Consider the following 20,602-nt stretch of genomic DNA (forward strand, 5'->3'; position numbering starts at 1 on the left):
TCCATCACTCTATTTCTTAGCCAGTACCGGATTATTTGGATGGTTGCTGCGTTATAAGACAGCCTGAGATCTGGTACAGCTAAGCTGCCTTCCTTCATATTGTTTCATTAATTCCCTTCATAATCTTGGCCTTTTGTTCTTCCAGGTGAATTTTATTATTCTTATTTTTCTAGTTGTCCTAAAGGCTTAGTAGAGTTTCAGTCTAGGACTTTTGGAAGCCCCTCCACATATGGAGAGAGAACACTTATTAAGCACTTGCCAGGTTCTGCACTCAGGGCTGGCAATACCTGTTTGATAAAGCCAAGCAGTCCCTGCTCTCAAGTCCCTTCTCCTTGAATAAAGGAAGACAGCTCGTAGAGGATGGCTGGAAAGGGAGGTTGGGTACGTCCTTGCTCATTGCATGCTAAGGAGACAGACAGACAGACAGAGAGAAAGCAGAATAGACCCCTGGGCCTGGCTAGATACATCTCACCTATCAGAGTGGGAGATCCAGGGCTGGAATCTAAATTTATTGCGAGGGATGGGAGAAGAGAAGGATGAGCCAGAGAAGATCCGCAGCAGGATTTGGTCAGGAAGTGCTCTTCTTCCTCCAACTATCATGCTCGTGCATCTGTGCTTCCCTAGCAGAATACATGTTCCACAAGGACACGGACTGTTGTCCATTTTTGCTTTTGCCTCTCCGGTTCCATCGTCGGGAATCTCGTCTTAGAGAACGGTCTGGATCATGGAGAGATGGGGATGCTAAGGGAGCCTTCTCTCCAGTACACCAACGCACACATTCACTGTGGCCTTTTGGGCTCTCTAAGATTTTGCTGCCAAGTAAGCAGAGGAGGCCCCGCTGGGTTTTTCCAGATGGAATTGGATTTCTCTGATATGCCAATATTAAACAGACAAATGGCTGGCCGTCTTCATTGCCTTCGCAGAAGTAGCAGCAGCCTCCACGTTAAAGATCCTGTCCCAGCATGGCCCAAAGAGCTTGGAGCAGGGCTAAAGAAGAGTAAGAAGAGGGCTGACCCAAGTTTCAGGTGTGGAGACTTCTGTCTCCTCCCTTCCTCAGCTCCTACCCCAACAAGTACTGAGTTCTTCACAAAGGACAATTAGTTAACGATTATTTATCAAGGGCCTACTATGCGCTAGGCACTGTGCTAAGTCCTGGGCATACAAAAAAGGCAGAACCTTGGTCCCTGCCCTCAAGGGCTTACATTCTGATGAGGTAGTCCCAAATGAAAATAACTAGCAGTGTGTAAAATGCATCAAGTGCAAATGGGAGGTAATCTCAGAGGGAAGGGAAAGCACTAGGAGTGCGGGGCAGAAAAAGGGACACTGGGAAGACTTCTTGCAGAAGGTAGATTTTGGGTTGAGTCTTGTAGGAAGTAGTATAGAAGCTGGAACAGAAAAAGTAAAACAATTCCAATTTTGTCCTATAAAAGAATTTCTTTCCTTTATCAAAGCAATTCCAAGTAGAGGCAGTGAGTATTCTGGAAAGAACTCTGGACTTGGAGCCAGGAAGATGCAGATTCAAATCCTGCCTCAGACACTTTTATACAGGAGACACTCATTTCATTTCTGGCAGCCTGGTTTCCCCTCCATAAAATGAAATCCCTCTTGGCTGTAGCACCTTCCTCCCTGGGAGATGGGGAGGCTTCATGGAGGCCAATAGTAGAAGGCTATACCGATGGCCACTGCTCTTGTTATTGTTGTTTGATCTCCTCCTGTTCCTGCCACTGAAGTTGGGCATTGGACTCTTTGGGGTTTTACCTTAGTCAGCCCCCTTTAAAAATGGGATATGACTGTGCCAGCCCTCAGGGGAGAGTAACCCTGCCATCCATTCATTCCTGCTTATTCAGAGTGGTACATTCCGGTCATAGGGCCTCCCATGCGTCTTCCACCAATGCCCTTTCCTTGCCCCAAGCCCTGCTACCACAATGTGATGGTAATCATATCAAAAGAACCATTGCTTCTTGGGGGGTGGGGCGGGGCTGGGGAGCAATAGATCGTCCTAGCGGTTCCTGGACCATCACTGGGACTTCCCAGACCAATCCTACAAAGTCTCCTAGTAGAGTGTGAGCTCCTGGAGGGCGATTTGTATCCCCAGAGCTTAGATTAGTGCTTGGGCCAAAGAAGGTGCTTGATAAATCCTCAGCAATTCAGCTTTAGGAAAGGACTTCCTTGGGCTGCTTCTCAGCTGCTCCTCTTTGCCGCATGAAATTTCCCCAACTTCTCCGGGTCTGGAGAGCAGCAGATCTGTGGGAGGACAGGGCTCAGCTGGGAGCTTGGAGGCTGGCTGGCTGGACTCATTTGGCCTGAACCTCCTGGAAGGAAGCAGAGAATGAGGAGGGAGACCAGCTCAAAAACACAGCGCTCTCCTGGACTGAGAAAACAGACGAGGTAGGAAGGCAACTGCCTAAGACAGTCATTGTGGTATGGCTAATTTAGGAGCCAGGCTTGCTTTAGTTTCAATTCACCAGTATTTCCAGAAGAAAACTTCCACTGGACGCTGTCTCGCCAGCCTCTGCCAGTCTCTTTACTAGCTCAGTATGGTCCTGCGTCCCTGCAAAGCTAGCTAGGAGAAGAATGAGCCTTGGGTTCGCTGGAATTCTGCTCCAGGATTAGCCAGGTGGGGTGGGGATTCTCCAATAATCATCTCTGCTGGCCTAATGGTCTCATTTGGCAGATGCTGCCCCATAGAAACAAGCAATGTTCCAAAGCAAACGAGCTAGCATTTCCCAAGGACATGCTGCAGAGGACAGAGGAGGGCTGGACTGGGCTCTAGGACCAATAGATGTCACCTAGTTCTGATTTCAAATATGGCCTCAGACACTTACTACTCTAGGGCAAGTCCATTAACCTCTGCTTGCCTCAGTTTCCTCATCTGAAAAATAGAACTAATGAAAGAACCTGTCTCCAGTGTTGTTGTGAGGGTCAAATGAGATATATTTGTAACGTGCTTAGGACAGTGCCCAGTGCCTAGTAAATGTTATGTGCCTGCTTTTTCCTCCCCCCCTCTTGAAAGGCAAGCCGCTCTCTTTGTCCTCATGGGGCCTACCCCCCAGTAACAGCTTTATCACAGAGCCCTGATGCTCAGGCTGGCATTTTTGGTCATGGACTCCAGTACGGTCAGCTGTTGTCATTATGTTTAGCATTCAAAACATCTAACCAACAGAGAGGCCCCTTGGGCTTCCAATTTTCACAGCCCAACTTTCTGAAACATTAGCTTTGGGGCTGAGGAACTTTGGCTTTTGCCCGAACTTGAGGAAACAACTCATTTCTTTTAGCATCCAGCAATCGTTCAGAGAGTGCCTATTAGACGAACAGCACCGTACGTATGGTGTCGGAATTGACTGTGGCAAAACGCACCACCACTGCCATAAATGGCCCTACCCTCAAGGAGCTTCCATTCTCTGACAATTAAGAGTTTCCGTCCTTCATTCACCCCAGACTGTGTCCACACTTCCCCCCAAGAGCTATGCAAAGTGTTCCCAGATCGAATCAGAATGGGTGAAACGGTAGCTTAGCTTGGCATTGCAGAAATAGAAGCTCCCTGAGGTCAGGTTCTGTTGTATTTCAGTCTTTGTATTCCCGGGTCAGTCGTCTCTAACCCAGAGCCTGGCATAGGGTAGACGCTGGATAAATGCTTGTTGAATCATTAGTTGGCCTCCCCAAGTGGGAGCTGTCCCAGGTGGCTGTGCCCTTCCTCTGCCTTGGGCAGGACACTGTCCATTCTCAGGTGTAATGGTGAGAGTAGCCTGAGCCCCTGAGAAGATGCTGTCTATATTTCTTCCTCCCCTCCCCCTGTCTGTGCTGACCACCATCATCTTGCTAAACCATCCACTGAATGCTTCCCTCAGGCAGCCCATTGCACATTTGCGGGTGGCTCCATACTCTCTGGGTGAACTTGCTTGGCTCAACCATGTGCTTTAACGACTTCAGCTTTCCTCATAAATCAGACCCTCTGAGGGTCTTAATCATGTCCCCTGCTCTTTGCTAAACTCCTTCCCGTTTGTCTCAAGCTCTCTGCCCTCAAAGAAATAAATTACCCCCAATTACTTAAAGTTAGTAATTGAATTTCTTTTCAGAGAGAGAGAGAGAGAGAGAGAGAGAGAGAGAGAGAGAGAGAGAGAGAGAGAGAGAGGAAGAGGGGGAATGTAGCCACTTGGCCAGTGATTCGTAGCAATGTTTAGTAATTGATAGTAATTTTCTAGTAAATACTAATGAAATGCTTTACTAAGTGAGAGAAGGACAAAGTAATGAATTGACTGACTATGTAACAGTATTTCTCATTTATCTTCATGCCTGTAAGTGATTTAGGGTGAATTAAAAGGAACCACTGAAATGCTCTTCTTGCATTCACTTTTAGAAAGGATATCAGAACCAGAGGGACTTGGGGGGATGTTGTGCTTCACACCCTCATTTTGCAGGTTAGAACACTGAGGCAGTGAAGGGCTGCTTCAGCTCCTCATCTAGCTAACAGAAGAATCCGAATGGGAGCCCTGTTCTCCTGTCTGCTGGTAATCTTCCTTTCCTTTATCCTTGACATGCCAGGAACAGAGCTTGTATAGCTGGTTTCCTAATATTGTCCAGTGATTGTCTTCACTAGTTTTTATAGCTATGATCAAAGGGTCATAGAATCTCTTAGAGTCCACATAGTTCCACCCATAATGCCTTTGGATGTTAGCAAAAGAACAAAGGTCACAGAATTAGGTCTGGAAAGGACCTCAGAGGTGACAGGTTCCAACTCTCCCATTTTCCAGATGAAGAAACTGAGGCTCACAACATTACGTGATTTCTCCAGAACCAACAGTAAATAGCTGAGGCGGTTATTAAACCAAGAGCTTTCCGATCCCAAGTCGAGCCTTCTCTCTGCTGTGCCACCAACATACAACTTGGTTCTTCAATGACCATGTTGAGGTGATTTTGTCTGGCCCGCTGCAAGCTGACTCAGCTTCTCCTTAACTGAAACCCAAATGGTTTTTCCATGACACCCATACCCAGAGGCATTGTCTGTACATCCTTCTCTCATTCCCCTGTAAAGGACTAGAAGCGGGTCCCACCTCCAAAATACGTTAGGACCAGAAGTTGAGGGACTTCGTACTCCCCAAATATGGGACAGGGATGTGCAGGAGGCATGAAAGACAAAGGGGAAGTAAGGACAGCACAACCAGAACCACGAAGGGCCCCGAGCTCAGGCCATTTGAGGAAATGTTCAGTCTATGCATATACATATATGTACATGCATATACATACTTACACACATATATTTGCATTCCTACATACATATGCAGATACACATACATGTATAAGACCATGTATGTATATGTATATATATTCTTAATAAGGAGAACTCCCTATGAATGGACTGCTCACCTCAAGAGGCAGTAGGCTCCTAGTGTTAGAAGCTTTCAAGCAAAGGCTAATTGACCATACCTCAGAAGAGGAAGCTAAGGGGCTCCACCATGCCTTCAGTTTGAGGGACTCAAATTCAAATCCAGTCTTAGTTACTAACTGACTGTGTGACCCTGGGCAAGTCACTTCTCTGTCTTCCTCCATGTCCTCATCTATAGAATGGAGATAATAATAACCCCTCTCTCTCAGGGTTTATGAGCATGTTGTTATTTAGTTGTTTTTTGGTCATGTCTGATTCTGATTTGGGGGTTTTCTTGGCAAAGATACTAGAGAGGTTTGCCATTTCCTTCTCTCGTTTTTAAAGATGAGGAAACTGAGGCAAATAGGATTCAATGACTTGTCCAGGGTTGCAGAGCTAGTGTGTCTGAGGCTAGATTTGAACTCAGGTCTTCCTGTCTCTAGACCCAGTCTGGCACTCTCTCCACTGCACCACCCAGATGCCCTAGATAAGAATTGTTAGGCTACAATGAGATAACATTTGTAAAGCCCTTAAAGGCAAGCTTTCAGAGAGCTCCGTAAACACCATCTCTTCTTAGTGTTGTCAAGCACATTCGGGAAGAGATCAGCATCACTCTGGCATGAGTGACACTGGACATGAGCCCGTCTAAGTCCTGACTTGTGCCTCCTCCCTGGCTCTCTTCCTCACTTCTCCTGTTAAGGCTCAGCTCACATCTCTGCATCAGTAAGGAGCCCTCCAAAGCCCCAGCGGCCAGTGCCTTCCCTCTGAGAGGACTGGAGGGAGAGAGCCAGGCTGCCGCCCCCCAAGCTCTCTGCTCCTCTCAGCTTCACAGGGTGTGCTGACTGATCCTAACGCGCTCCAAGGTGCTGTTCCCAAAGTCATCTGCCTTTGCCCAACTTTTTCTTTTCTTCTCCTCAAATATGAACATCTGGAAGGATGTGCTGCAAAGTGTTGGGCAAGGAGCATCTAAGATGTCTCACGTGTCTGAGTGACCCGTGACCCCGTGACCTGGAAACTCTTCTCTGGAGAGGAAATGAGTTATGAACCTGGCCTCATCCCTGCTACAGGTCAGGGAGGGGCCAATTCCCTCACCTTGCACAGAAAAGATGGCTATCCAATGGAACATACATTTCCAATTAAAGCCCAGTATGTGACTATGGCAAGATCCCCAGCCTGTGGGCCCAGTGCAGATGGCACAGAGTGACCAGCCCATCAGTGTCCATCGGCCATGAGTAGAAGCCAGCTTCCCACAGTCCAAGGCCCACAGGATGGGACTGGCCAGCTGCAGTGAGATTTCGAGTGTGGCCAAGAAAACACGACTAAACCAAACCACCCCAAAGGCATCCGTCTTTTCTCTAGTCCTTGGGAAGAAAGAGCAGCCACTGCAGCCATTTAGTTAGGGAATGTTGGTTAGGAGTTGGAAGGGATCTTGGAGGGCACGTTGTCTAGAACTCTGACCTCGCTCTTCCCCCTGCCTGCCCATTGGGTCGTTCTTCATTGTTGGCCAAACGTCCTTCAGAACCTTCATGGGGGTCCATTGTCCAGAAACCACGTCTTAGGATCATTGATATTGGTTTGGCCTTTGGGTTCAAAGGCAGCCACTATTCTCTAGTCAGTCAGCAAGCATTTATGAAGCGCCTCAGGTCTACTCAGCCTGTTGGAGACAAGTTATTGGAAAGCCATCCAGGATCAATGGGGTGTAGTGGAAAGGGTCCTGGGCTCTGGGTCAGAAGCCCTGGGTGTGAATCTCACTTCAGAATATATGCCTAGTGGGACCTTGGGTAAATGATATAATGTCTCTGCGGTCATTTTTCTCATCAGTAACATCATTGGCCCCAGGTTGATCTCAAAGATTATAGGACGAAGAGAAGAAAGTTGCCAAGAGACATCTATAGTCTCCATCTCCACGTCACCTCCTAGCAGGGAGGGCTGCCCCGGAGGGGAGGGGGCTGCCCCTTCACCCTGGGACGCCTTTAAGCCGAGGCAGCTGGATCACTAGTCAGGGCTGTGCCAGAGCAGTGACTCTCATGGAGTGTTTGGGTTGATTTTCAGTTCAATTCAATTCAATAACTGATAGGAAATGCCTTCAATGTGCCAGGCACTGGGCTAGGCAGCAGAGTTACAGAAAGTAAGAAGGCACAATTCTTACCTTCAAAGACTTATCCTCAGGAGATACTGAGCTCGAAACCCTCTGACGCCTCATTTCGGAATCCAGAAGAACAGTCTATTTGGAGAGGTTTTTTTCAGTGGGAACAAGTTAGTCCAAGCAGATGAATTTAATTCCTTTCAGGATCAAAGGCCCAAACAAAACAATTTCCTTAGGTAAAAGATGCTGGAGTGGCCTGCCATTTTCCTCTCCAGCTCATTTTATGAATGAGGACACGGAGATAACTGGACTTAAGTGACTTGCCCAAGGTCCGGGAGTTAGTGCGAGGCTGGATTTGAATTCAGGTCTTCCTGATTCTAGGCTCAGGGACCCTATCCGTGGTGGTATCTAGCCCTCCTCTATAGGTAGAACCAATATCAGTGCAAGGGGAGATATATTGCATTTGGTGCCAGAAGACCTGAGTTCAGTTGCTCCCCACTGCTGGCTTTGTGTAGGTGAGCGAGTCACCGGGTGCCCATAAGTCTTGCTTTCCTCATCTCTACTGTGGCAGAGGGATGATCTCCAGATCTCGTCTTAGCTTTAAAGTCTTGCTTCTGGTCTGGAAGACGGTCGTTTCTGGCCAGGAGCACGGCCGATTTGGTGGTGGTGGTTGTTGTTTAGGATTTAAATTCGGTAGAATCCCCAAATACTTTCAGTCTGCCACGAGTATCAGTTTGCTCAGTTCAGTGTCATTGTAACATGAGACTCCGCAGCCATAGTAGAGGGGTGGGGGTGGGGGGGCTCAGAGTCAGGAGCATCACTGAGGACAAGTCATTAACCTCTTAGTTCCCAGACAACTCTCTAAGCTGAAAAGGGGCGAGTTGGTGATCTGCATCTGGGCAGATTCGTCCATTTTAGGAGCCCCTCCAGACCATGTGATTGGAGGGCCGGATCTTCTCCCTTCCAATCACCTGACCCTCTTGTTTGGTACGGGGCCCTGAATATGACCATGTGCATCCACAATGGTTTTGGATGAATGAAATGCAGCTGCTTTGATTTTGGAGGCTCAGACATTGGACTGTGAGACTCCTCCATCAGTCAGCCAATGTTTCCGCCTGCCTACTACGCTGGGGGCGCTTTGCTTGCTAGGGATGCTACGGCCATGCCCCTGAGATGCCCCTTCGGTCAGGTTGCTCTCTGAAGAAAACATTGAGCAGATGAGCACTGGCTGGAAGGGCTTGGGCCACCCTCGCTAGTCTACCACCCACCAGGGCTTGCTTGTTGCCTTCTTGAAGACTCCAAGAGAAGGACTGTCTGGCTCTCCAAGGGGAAATGAGTTCCAAGCAAGGCTTTATCTCATTAATGGCAACTGAGGCAACATCTAGCCCAGATGGGCTGCCTCTTGAGCAGGGAAAGCCCCTGACAAAAACTTTTCATTCCCCAACATGGTTTGAGTCGATTTTGAGAATAACAGCAAAAGTCCCAGCGATGGCCCCCCTTCTGGGGTGCTTGAGGTTGGCAAAATGCCTTGGCTGTATTAGCTCATTGGCTAAGGGGTGCCAGAAATGCTGTAAGCCCAATGGGGAGCACCCACCTCCCTCTGTGGTGTGGTCCTCCAAGCTCTCTCCTGAGCTGAGCCCATGACTAACAGCTGCTACACCAACCAGAAGCCTTGGGAAGGCAGATTCTGGGGCCCTTCCTGCAGCTATTGCTGCTATCTCGAGACTCCAGGCAGCGTAGTGGTAAATGTTTGCTCCTGGCTGAAGACGGTCTTTCGGAATTGCTGCCAACGGCTCTGCCGCGGACTCCTCTCCCTTGGCCTGCAAAGTGTCTATTGACTTCCTCAGGAAGTCCAGCCCCAAGCCGGATGGGCCAACAGCGCGTTGGCGGCGGCGGCGTCCTCTCGCTGTAAGCGGGAAGCTAAGCTCCACCGCGCCGCCACGGGTTTTCAAGATGAAATAAACGATCCCTTCGCGAGGAGCCCGGAGTGAAATGTACATTTGTACTTTAACAAGCAAATGAGCGACATCCCTTCCGCTGGCTCGTCAATTATCCGCCGGCATCAGGCATTCCGAGTTGCATCCCAGTGAAGTGTCGCATTTTAAATTCCGGATTGCTCATCTAATACAGCGTGATGCATGTTTAAAAAGACCTTCTTCTTAGACAGATCTATTTAATTAAGAAAAACTAATATCAAAGCAGTTTTTTGCATTTAAAATTCGTGTTTAAACTTCTCCTAGATTAAGTGAGCTTAAACAGTTGCGATTCCTGCCTTTAACAGCATTATAAAATACATTAGAGATTGAGAGGATAAAATTCTGCCATGTTAGGTTATAACCTAACTGCGATTTGCAGTTGTAAGGACTACTAATGGCGCTGGGACAAGATTTATTATAGGCAAGACATCCTGCTTCACATTAGCCTTGTCATTCCATTAATAATGACTGCTTAGGAGACATCTCGCTGGCATCTTTGTTGTCCGCCAAACTTAAAACCCTCGGCACAATTCCGCCCGATGAGCTGCATTGCCCCCTCTGGGCATTACTGGCCATTATCCCATTTGGTTATATTCAAAACCGCGGCCTCCTGAGAGAGTATTAGGGCCGACCTTTCACCTCGCAATATTCTTGGTTCAAATGGCGTAATAACATGTAGTGAATATTTACAAGCGCACTTATGCTGTAATGGAGCGCCGCTGTGAGCGGGAGCACGTATTTTCTGCTCAATCAGCCTTTGATGGAAGAGCGCGCCTTGGGCCCCAGAGGACAGCCAGTCCCCAGTCTGCTGGGCTCAGGAAACACCCTTGAACCTCAACAGCTTACATCACACAAACCTGGTGGATGCAGATTAGGCAGCCAATGTGGAGGCAACGACAGTGGGAGGCGCGCCTCGGTCCCCCGGCAGCCAGCGCTGCCGGAGATGCATTCTAATGTCAGAGCGGCTTCCCCATGGAGGAAGAAGAGGCTGGCACGAGACAGCCAGTGGAGGAGGCCTCAGGACCTGGGGCTGGAAATGGAGTGGGAGCCCATTGCTTGGGCTTGAAAAGAAGGTTCAAAGTGGGGAAGCCACAAGGGCTGTGGGAAGGTGTCGTGCCTTGGATGAATGGCAGGCCTCCAGGCCCCGCCCCGACCTAGCCCCTGAGTTTCAAGGCATCCCCCTCCTCCTCTCTCCCTGCACGCTCTGCCTATATTATTCCCTATTAGAAGGGTTTCCAGGCTGAGACCCTGGGTTCAAATCCCATCTCTGCCATTGATGATTCTCTTTGGGGCCTCCATTTCCTCATCTGTAAAGTGGGGGACTCGGGTTAAACCATCCCTAAGGCCCCTCTGATCCGATGGCTCTTGCCATTTTGTCCAGGGAAGGGGTGCATCATTCATCCAAAAAGTATCCAGTAAACTCTTATGATGTACTCGGCTCTGAGCAGAGACAAAGGAAATACTGGAGACTGGAAAGGAGCCCGTCTTCTGTGGGGAGGCCATGGCCAAGCGATGGCAAATGGGGGCTATGGAGAACCTGGCCAGAGAAATCGCTCTGTGAAACGCCCATTGGCCAGTTGAGATGTACAAACAAAACGCATCTAGGCCAAGCTCGAGCCTTTCCTTTTGGGGGCGCCAGCAGGACTGGCTTCCTTTTGGAAGGGGACAAGTGAGTCCAAGACTTGGTGAAGGTGGGGCTGGCCCGAGGGCAGCCCTGGAGAAAGTCTTCAAGCCTCTGGGAGGGAAGGCCTGTTGGTCCACTCTTTTTTTTTTTAAACCCTTACCTTCCCTCTTGGAGTCAATACTGTGTATTGGCTCTCCTTCCCTCCCCTCCCCTCTCCTCCCCTCCCCTCTCCTCCACTCCCCTCCCCTCTCCTCTCCTCCCCTCCCTCCACTCCCCTCCTCTCCTCTCCTCGCTGGGGGAGTGCCCAAGGAGGAGCCTGAAGATCTCTGGTGGCTTCCTTCTGCTCTGTGGATAATCCTATCATTGGAAGGCAGCCCCTCACCAGCAATGGCACAGCTGTCACTGTGCTTGGCATGAGTCCCTCAGAGATTTACACCTGAATTACAGACCCGGCAGGACTTGGGGTCCTGCCCTCCTGGCCAGAGCTTCAGTCTCTTCAGTTCTGGCCCGGCTCAGGTGAAGGTAGGGAGCCTACAGACCCCAGATGCATCCAAGGGGGGATCGTGGGCCCCAAGCAGTGCCAGAGCCATGCTGGATCCTTCAGGAGAAGCCTTTTCCTTCTGTTTGTGCATCAGGCACTGGTTGGGGTGACTCGCTCGGGGCCTTCACCTGCTGCTAATGGCACAAAGGATGACAGTGTATGAAGAAGGCTCAACTTGGCCGAGGGTGAGTACATTGTGCTTTCTTTTTTTCGCCTATACCTTCCTTCTTAGGATGAATGCTGTGCATTGGTGCCCTGGCAGAAGAGTGGTAAGGGGTGTGTGTGAAGTGACTTGCCCAGGGTCACTCAGCTAGGAAGTGTCAGAGTTCAGATTTGAACCCAGGACCTCCCATCTCCAGGCCTAGAGCTCTATCCACTGTGCTACCTAGCTACCCTCATCCTTTCATTCTTAACCATTAAGTCCATCAAGGCTTCTTTGGCCTTCTTCAAGTTTCAGCTGAAATCCCACTTTCTTTGGGAGGCTTTTCTCCTGCCCCCGTGCCCTCTCTCTCACACCAGGGTGTTCTATAGTCATCTCCTACCTAGAGCTGATTGTTAAATGTTCAATGTGAGCATTTCCATCTTGGGAATCAGCAAAGACTTCAGAGCCAGGCTTAAGAAAGTCTTGGAGAAAATGTCAGGGATGGCAATGAAACTTCAAAGCGTGTCCTGCCTATGGATCTGTCCTTCCTCCTAGAGAACCAGTCCTTTAACAGTCCTTTCACCATTCCCGGGCTCCCCTCCCTGGAGGATGCACACACCTATCTCCTCGTGCTTCTGGAGAGCTAGGACACAGTTTCCCCTTTCTTTGTCTCTCCAGGCCTCAGCACAGGACTTGGCACGTGGTAGCTGCACAATGAATGCTTGTCAGCTGAATGACTGACTGCCAGGAGGAGCTGGGAGCAAATACTGCCTTAGATACTTTTTGGTTTATAATTATTATGTATTGTTATTATTGAGGGACCCCTGGGCAAGTCATAGTTTGCTCATCTGTAAAATGGGGACAGTCATCATTGCACCTGCCTCTTGGGGAACTGGGGGGCTCAGATTCAGCCATGCTTGGAAGGCCCTTGAAGGACCACAGGAATGTGAATTTGGATTATTCCAGGTCTTGTGGGATGTGGATGGTAGGTGACACAGACTTTGGCTGGGTCCATGAAGGTTCAGGGAGGGAGGCAGGGCTGGCCTAGTAACAGGATTTGTCAGGGCTTACCAGGGAAGAACAGGAATCCTCTTGGCCCTTCCTGTGTTTTAGGGAAGGTCCTCATCTTGATTCTTGTCTGGGTCTCCAACAACTCACATTTATAGAGACTGGAGAGGCTTTCGAAAGGCTTGACACACACTATCTCACTGGACCTTCACAGCATCCCTGGACGTAGATGCTTTATTATCTTTATTTTATCCATGAGGAAATTGAGGCTGTGACTTTTCCAGAGACACAAAGCTAGCAAGGGTCTGAGGGGATTGGAACCAGAGTCTTCCTCCTCCAGGTCCAGTACTCTATCCATTAGGCTATTCTGCCTTCTTATAGCAATAGAGATTGAAAAAAATCTCTTTTCTCTTCCATCTCTTCCACTGTTCACTTCCTGGAGGATGTCCACATCGAGTTCTCTTTTGGCTTCAAGAATAAAACCGTCTTTCAAGCTGGCTGCTGGTTGAGGAGAAGGTATTCCTTGTCCATTCAAGGGCTGCTGTTGCTTAATGATAGAATTTCACTCAATAAACCTTAATTAAGTTCATTCCCTGTGTGAGCTCCTCTGCTTAGGCATTAGGAAAACAAAGACAATTCCTTGGCCACCAGGAGTTCAGGCTATCCTTGGGAAGTTTCCAGTTTACTAACTTGAGGTATCTTAATGATACCCATCAGAGATGGAGAACTGCCTTGGAGGTGGGGGGTGGGGGGGCATGTAGTTTCCAAATGGGAAAATCAGGATCTAATATTATCTTGCATGTTGGGGGAAATGAACACCTTGAAATATGGTGAAGTCTTGATTTTTGGCCTTTCTCCATTTCTAGACAGACAATGGGAGAATATTGGTTCTTGCTGTGATCTCTGGCTCATCCTACCAAGCTGGGAGGCCATTGAGGATGGGTTGAATGACATATTGCGTGAACACAATTCAGTCTTTCCCCTCAAGCCCTTTCCTCCTCTGTATTCCATCATCACCTGCATCCAGACTCATGGACTCAGTGTCATATTTGCCTTCCTCACTCCCCCCTACCCATCAATTGCTACTTTCTCAGCATTCTTTTCATCTTTGCCTTTTCTGTCCACTCATGTCCAACGCCATGGTTCATGCCCTTATCACTTCCAGCCTGGACTATTATACTTGTCTCCTAGTTGGTCTCCTGACTTTCTCCCTTCCTAGTCGTTCTCCACTTCAGTCTTTCCTCCACAAAGACACCAAAGTGATTTTCCCAAAACACAAATCTTGCTGGATCATCCTTCCCAATCAGGAAGTTCCAGTGGCTTCCTCTTACTTCCAGGACTAAATATAAACTTCTAAATAAATGCTTGTTGGGGGCTGCTGGCTGGCTGAGTAGATTGAAAGTCAGGCCCAGAGATGCAAGGTCCTGGATTCAGATCTGACTACAGATACTTTCAAGCTGTGTGACCCTGGGAAAATTAATTAATCTCCATTGTCTAGCTCTTACCACTCTTCTGTCTTGAAACTAATACCCAGTATTGATTCTAAGATGGATGTTTAGAGTTAAAAAAAGTTTGTTGATTGACTGATGGATTAGTTGTTTCTTACCAAACCGAGACAATTAACACAATACAAAGCATATAGTACATACTTAATAAATACTTATCAAATAATTCATTGATGGATGGATGTAGATAAGAAAGAAGAGCATCTATTGGATGCACTATTTTTAAACATGAAATAGACAAAAATCCAAAATGGCCCTTGGCCATGTGGTAGAAGAGAGAAAAGGATGTGCTATCCATGTTCATTTTTAGAACACTTATATGCTTACTTTACCCATTTTAATCTGAGTACTTCATCCAGAAGCCATTAGATTAACACAGCAGTGGAAGAATATGACCCCATCCCTACTAACTAGGTCAACATCAATGAAACCAGAAGACGCGAAAGACTCCACTACATGGAAATCATCCTTGAAGGCTCTCTCTAGAGTGGCAAATCTAGGAGCTGGAAGGAATAGCTTTGTCTTGCACCCAAAAGACCATGAGAAACGCCCTTTCATGGGATGCTTGGTTATCTTTCCTTTTAATGTTATGATGAATATAGGCAAAATACCAGCCTGAGGCTAAATACAGGTTACTTGCCAACCTCCATAGCAGAGGATGAAGCTAAAGGGAAATTTTCTGAAGAACTCGATGGAATTTTTTAGACAAAGTGCACAAACCTTAGTATCTGGTGGCTGCAGTGGAACAGTGGTTAGCAGAGAAGGGGAGGAAAGCAAAGTTGGGATTATATTCTTGGAGTAAGACGTAAAAGATGTCAAATACTCAAGACCAAACATTCAGTGTTCTCTGGAATGTATTCTTCTATAAGAGAGCCAGAAGGGACTGGTGGGATCAGGGCCTAACTGACAGCCACTAAAAATCAAAATATGAAGCCCAACATGTATAAACTGTCTAGGATCGGCAATTATGTGGAGGCACCTATATTTCTATTGCTATTAGGCAGATCCAGAAGTCTAAGATTGGTCAGATGACCTCACATGGTCTGATTTCCCCATCCTTACTTGGTTCTCTCTCAGTTGAGTTGTGGAGGTTGTACCAAAAACTAGATGTCATTGACCTTCCTTATTGTGATTTGATTTTTTTAAGAATGAATATTACTCCAAGGAAACACGCAAACATCATAGCTACCAAAGAACGTACTTCAGAGGATGTAATAAAAATTTCAGTTGCTGTTGGTGTGGGGAAATCCAGGCTTTCTTTTTCTTTTCCCCCCAGTTACATGTATATGCATTTTCCAACATTATATCTAATTTTATTTTTGAAATCCTTATCTTCTACCTTGGAATCAACACTATGTATTCATTCCAAGGCAGAAGAGTGGTCAGGGCTAGGCAATGGGGGTTAAGTGACTTGCTCAGGATCACATAGCTGGGAAGTGTCCGAGGTAAAATTTGAACCCAGGACCTCCCTTCTCTAGGCCTGTCTCTCAATTCACTGAGCCACCCAGCTGCCCCCTACATTTTCCAAAAGAATTTTGATTCTTGAATCCTCTCCTCTCCCTCCATGTCCCAAGTGGGGAGCAGTCCCATATAGATTTTCCATGTGCAATCATGTAAAATATTTTCCATATTAATCCTTTTGTAGGAGGAAACTTGAACAAGAACAAATTAAGAAAGTGAAAAAAGTTTGCTTGGGTCTGGATTCAAACTCCATCGGTTCCTCCTCTGGAAGCAGATGATATTTTTTTTATAATGAGTCTGTTGGGATTGCTTTGGATTGTTGTATTGCTGGAAAGAGCAAGTCATTCACAGTGGTTGGTTGGACGGCATTCCTGTCCCCGTGCACAAGGTTCTCGTGTTCTGCTCATTTCATTCTGCTTCAGTTCATGCAAGTCTTTCCAGGTTTTCCTGGGCTCCTCCTTGTCATTCCTGAGACAACGATAGTATTTCATTGCAATCATATACTGTGATTCGCTCAGCCGTTCCCCAGGTGATGGACAGCCTCTCGCTTTCCAGTTCTCTGCTACCACCAGAGGAGGTGCTTTAAATATTGTGTACATAGAGCTCCTTCCCCTTTTTGGTTTTTATCCCTTTGGAAAGTCCTAGTAATGGTGCTGCTGGGTCAAAGAGTATATACTGTTCTGTAGCCCCTTGGGCATAGGGCTAAATTGCTCCCAGAGTGTTTCAACCAGTCCACAACTCCCCCAGCAGTGCATAATCGGGTCAGTTTTCCTACATCTCCTCCGAGTTTTGTCATTTTCCTTTTCTATCATAATATAGGTATATGGGGTGGTACCTTAGAGTTGTTTTAATTTGCATTTCTCTAATTAGTGGTGATTTAGAGCATTTTTGTGCATAACTATAGAGAGCTTTAATTACTGTGTCTGAGAACTGCCTGCTCATATCCTTTGACCATTTATCAATTGGGAAATGATTTGTCTTCTGATATATTCAGCTCATTTCTCTATGTATTTGACAAATGAAGCCTTTATTAGAGAGACTTCTAAAAATTGTTGGCACTGTTATGATTACTGTGGATTACTCTACTCTCCACCCTATTTCCCCCTTCAAGGTTCTGAGCTCCACCTCACCCAATTTGCCTGCTTTTCCATTAGCCCCATCCCCTTCTTTTATCTACTTGCCCTCCTACTTTCCTATAGGATAAGATAGATTTCTATACCCAATTGATTGGGTGGGTTTTTCCCTCATTGAGTCGACTCTGATGAAAGTAAGGTTCACACGATCCCCTCCTCACCTCTCCATCTTCTCCTCTACTGTAAAAGTTCTTTCATGCCTCTTGTATAGGCAATAATTTGCCCTATTCTATTTGCCCTTTCTTCCCCCCCCACTCCTCTTTCTCATGCTTTAATTTAATTTTTATATCATCTCATCATATTCAAGTCACACCCTTGCCCTCTGTCTGCATACTCTCCTTCTAACTGCCCTGATAATGATAAAGTTCTTGGCAGTTACAAGAAACATCTCCCCATGTAGGCATGTACAGTTTAACCTCATTGGATGTCTTTTGATTTCTCTTTCTTGTTTTCTTTTTAATGCCACTCTTGACTCTTGCATTTGAGAGTCAGATTTTCCATTCAGCTCTGGCCTTTTCATCAGGAATGTTTGAAAATCCTCTATTTCATTGAAAGCCCATTTTTTCTCCTGAACGTTTATGCTCAGTTTTGCTGGGTAAGTGATTATCTCCTGGAAATCAAGTTTTTCAAGGATCATTCTAGGCTAGAATGAGTCAGATCCAGGCCCATGGGAATTCTAATGGAAATGAAGTTGAAAACAACCACCAAGACAAAACCTCATCCATACCTGACATTGTGCAAGAACCTAATTCATGTTCAGAAAACCAGGGAAGGAGGACCTGAAAGCTAGAGGAGGGCTTGTCTATTCTTCTAGAGTGTGGCATGGGCTTAAAGGTGGAAGAACAGCATGGCTATAAGTGAGAAAACAGCTGCTACATGTTGCTAAGAGGAAAGATTACTCATCATGGGCAAGACAATAGGTAGACTAGAGTAATGGATATTGAAAAAAATAAGGTAGCTTTTACTGATGAAATTTTCTTTTTCACTGAAGGCCATGACAAAACCATTATCAGAAGTCCAGGTGAGCCTATAAGATCCGGGTGTCTTCATCAGAATGTAAAATATCTGTCTGAAAAGAGTTGGGGAATTTTCTTTTCTTCCATTGGACTTGGAAGTTTTATCTCCTTTGAGAGAAAGATGAACTCTGATAAATATACTGATGTAGTGAGAAGGAGGATTATTTTGGTTCTATAGAAATCCCCAAATGGAATTGGAATACCAAGATATCACATTGTGCCAAACCACAAAAATAAAATTTTTTAGTTTTTGCATCTTATTCCATATACCAAGAAAAAGTTAACATAAAAACACGACTTAGACATAAAGGGTGATGCCATAAACAAATTAGGGGAGCATGGAATAATTTCCCTTTCAGATCTATGGAGAAGGAAAGAATTTACATCCAAACAAGAGACAGAGAGAGAGGATCATAGAACATGAAATAGATAATTTTGATTAGATTAAATTAAAAAGCTTTTGTACAAACAAAACTACTGCAACCAAGATTAGAAAGAAATCAGAAAATTGGGAATTTTTTTTAAAAGGATCTGATAAAGATCTTATTTCTCAAATATATTCTAAAGAGTCAAATTTATTTTTAAAAAGTCACTCCAGCTGATAAATGGTCAAAGGATATGAACAGACAATTTTCAGAAAAGAAATCAAAACTATCTGTAGTCATGAAAAAATGTTCCAAATCACTTTTGGTTAGAAAAATGCAAATTAAAACAAAACAGTGAGGATCTACTGCACATCTATCAGACTGACTAATATGGCCAAAAAGGAAAATGATAAATGTTGGCAAGGACGTGGTAGAAGTGGGATATTCATGCACTGGTGGTGGAGTTGTGAATTGATTCAACCATTCTGGAGAGCAATTTGTAAGCAGGCCTGAAGGGCTTTAAGACTGGGTATACCCTTTGATCCAGCAATACCGCTACTGGTCTGCAAGCCAAATAAACTTAAAAAGGATGAAAGGACTTATTTGTACAAAAATATTCATTGAGGCTCTTTTGGTTGTAGCAGAGAATTTGAAATAGTGGGGAGGTTCCTCCATTGGGGAATGGCTGAACAAGGTCTAGTTAATGATTATAAAGGAATATTATTGTGCTATGAGAAATAATGAGAAGAATGACTTCAGAAAAACCTGGAAAGACCTACAGAACTGATGCATAATGAAGTAAGCGGAACCAGGAGAAGACTGAACACAGTGACAGCAATATTGCTTGATCAACAAGTACGAATGGCCTCACTATTCTCAACAATGACAGACCCAAAGACTCATATGGCAAAATGTCATCTCCTACTAGAGGAAGACATGACAGAATCTGAATGCAGGCCAAAACATACAATATTTCATTTTCTTTCTTCTGCCTTTTTTTTGTTTGAGAGCTCTTCCACAAAATTATTAATCTGGAAAAATATTTTACATGTAAAATCGATGTCAGCTTGTTTACCTTCTCAGGGAGGGGGAGAGGAGGCAAGGTGAGAAGGAGGGTGAAAATTTGGAACCAAAATTATAAAAAAAAACCAAGCTAATGTTAAACATTTTTTACTTGTAATGGGGAAAAATGAAATATTATTTTAAAAATTCTTAACTTTTTGAAATGTTAAGATTTTAATCTAAGAAATGGATATAAACATGCTTTAGTAGCCTAGAAACTCATCAGATTTAAATTCCATTGAAAACCTATGTGTGACTCAATGATGTGAGAGCCAGGTCTAAAGAAGAGAAGTCCTGGGTTCAAATTTGTTCTCAGACACTTCTTATCTGTGTGACCCTATTGCCCCATTGTCTAGCCCTTGCCACTCTTCTACCTTGGAACCAATACACAGCATCGATTCTAAGAAAGAAGGTAAAAGTAAAAAGAAACCTATGGGTTATAATCATGTTTAGAACTAGAAAAATGGGTTTTTCATCAGTTTAGGGAATGTTTTCTTCTAAAACCTCTGGCAGAGGGTGACAAAAGACTACATGTGCTTTGCCTTATTAAGGGGAAGAATTAGTTGAGAAGAGAACATCATAGAGAGATTGATGTGAAATCTTGCATATGTCCAGTCATCTTGCAACCATTGATTGGTAAAACTGAAGACACAACAAATAGGCATGAAATGGACCAGAGCTTTCAGTATTTTTATAGTGGTTGACTTTAATTGACAATATTGGAGAAGAAACCACATTTAGCCTTTTCTGTGAAATTTATAGTGATGCCAAAGAAAATGATCTAGTCATCCACACTAGAAAAATTAAGTGGATGAAATGCATGAATTGCTCATGATAAATACAGCTAGATTGCTAACTCCCTGAGAGAATTCATTAACATTACTTCTCTGATGAAAATAATGGAATGTCAGCATCTCTGAAAGACCCAAATGTCCAGGAATGGACTGAAACCTGGAGTAGTCCAGGTAGGCCTGGAGCATATTACTGACAATGACTTTCCAATATGTAAAGAGTGAGCACGTGCCTTTTTAGGAAAGGAGGTGATCCAGTAAGAAAAAAATGGAATCCTTAGTTTGGAGAGACTGAGTGACCAATTGGCATCCTCCAGCATTCAAGAAGCCCTCATACATGGCAAATGGTAGATCCTCTTTAGAGGACTAATTGAAAGATGCTGGTGGGAATCACAGAGCATCGAAGGTGGTAAAGAAGGTGGGAGCTACATCAGGGCATGGAGGCAGACTCCAGATTAATCAATACTATGATATGTCCAGTCCATGATTCTACCTGGAAAAGTTCATTTTCACACTAAAGAAATACATAT

The sequence above is a fragment of the Monodelphis domestica genome, chromosome 1 (assembly GCF_027887165.1).
Source record: "Monodelphis domestica isolate mMonDom1 chromosome 1, mMonDom1.pri, whole genome shotgun sequence".
Lineage (NCBI taxonomy): Eukaryota > Metazoa > Chordata > Mammalia > Didelphimorphia > Didelphidae > Monodelphis > Monodelphis domestica.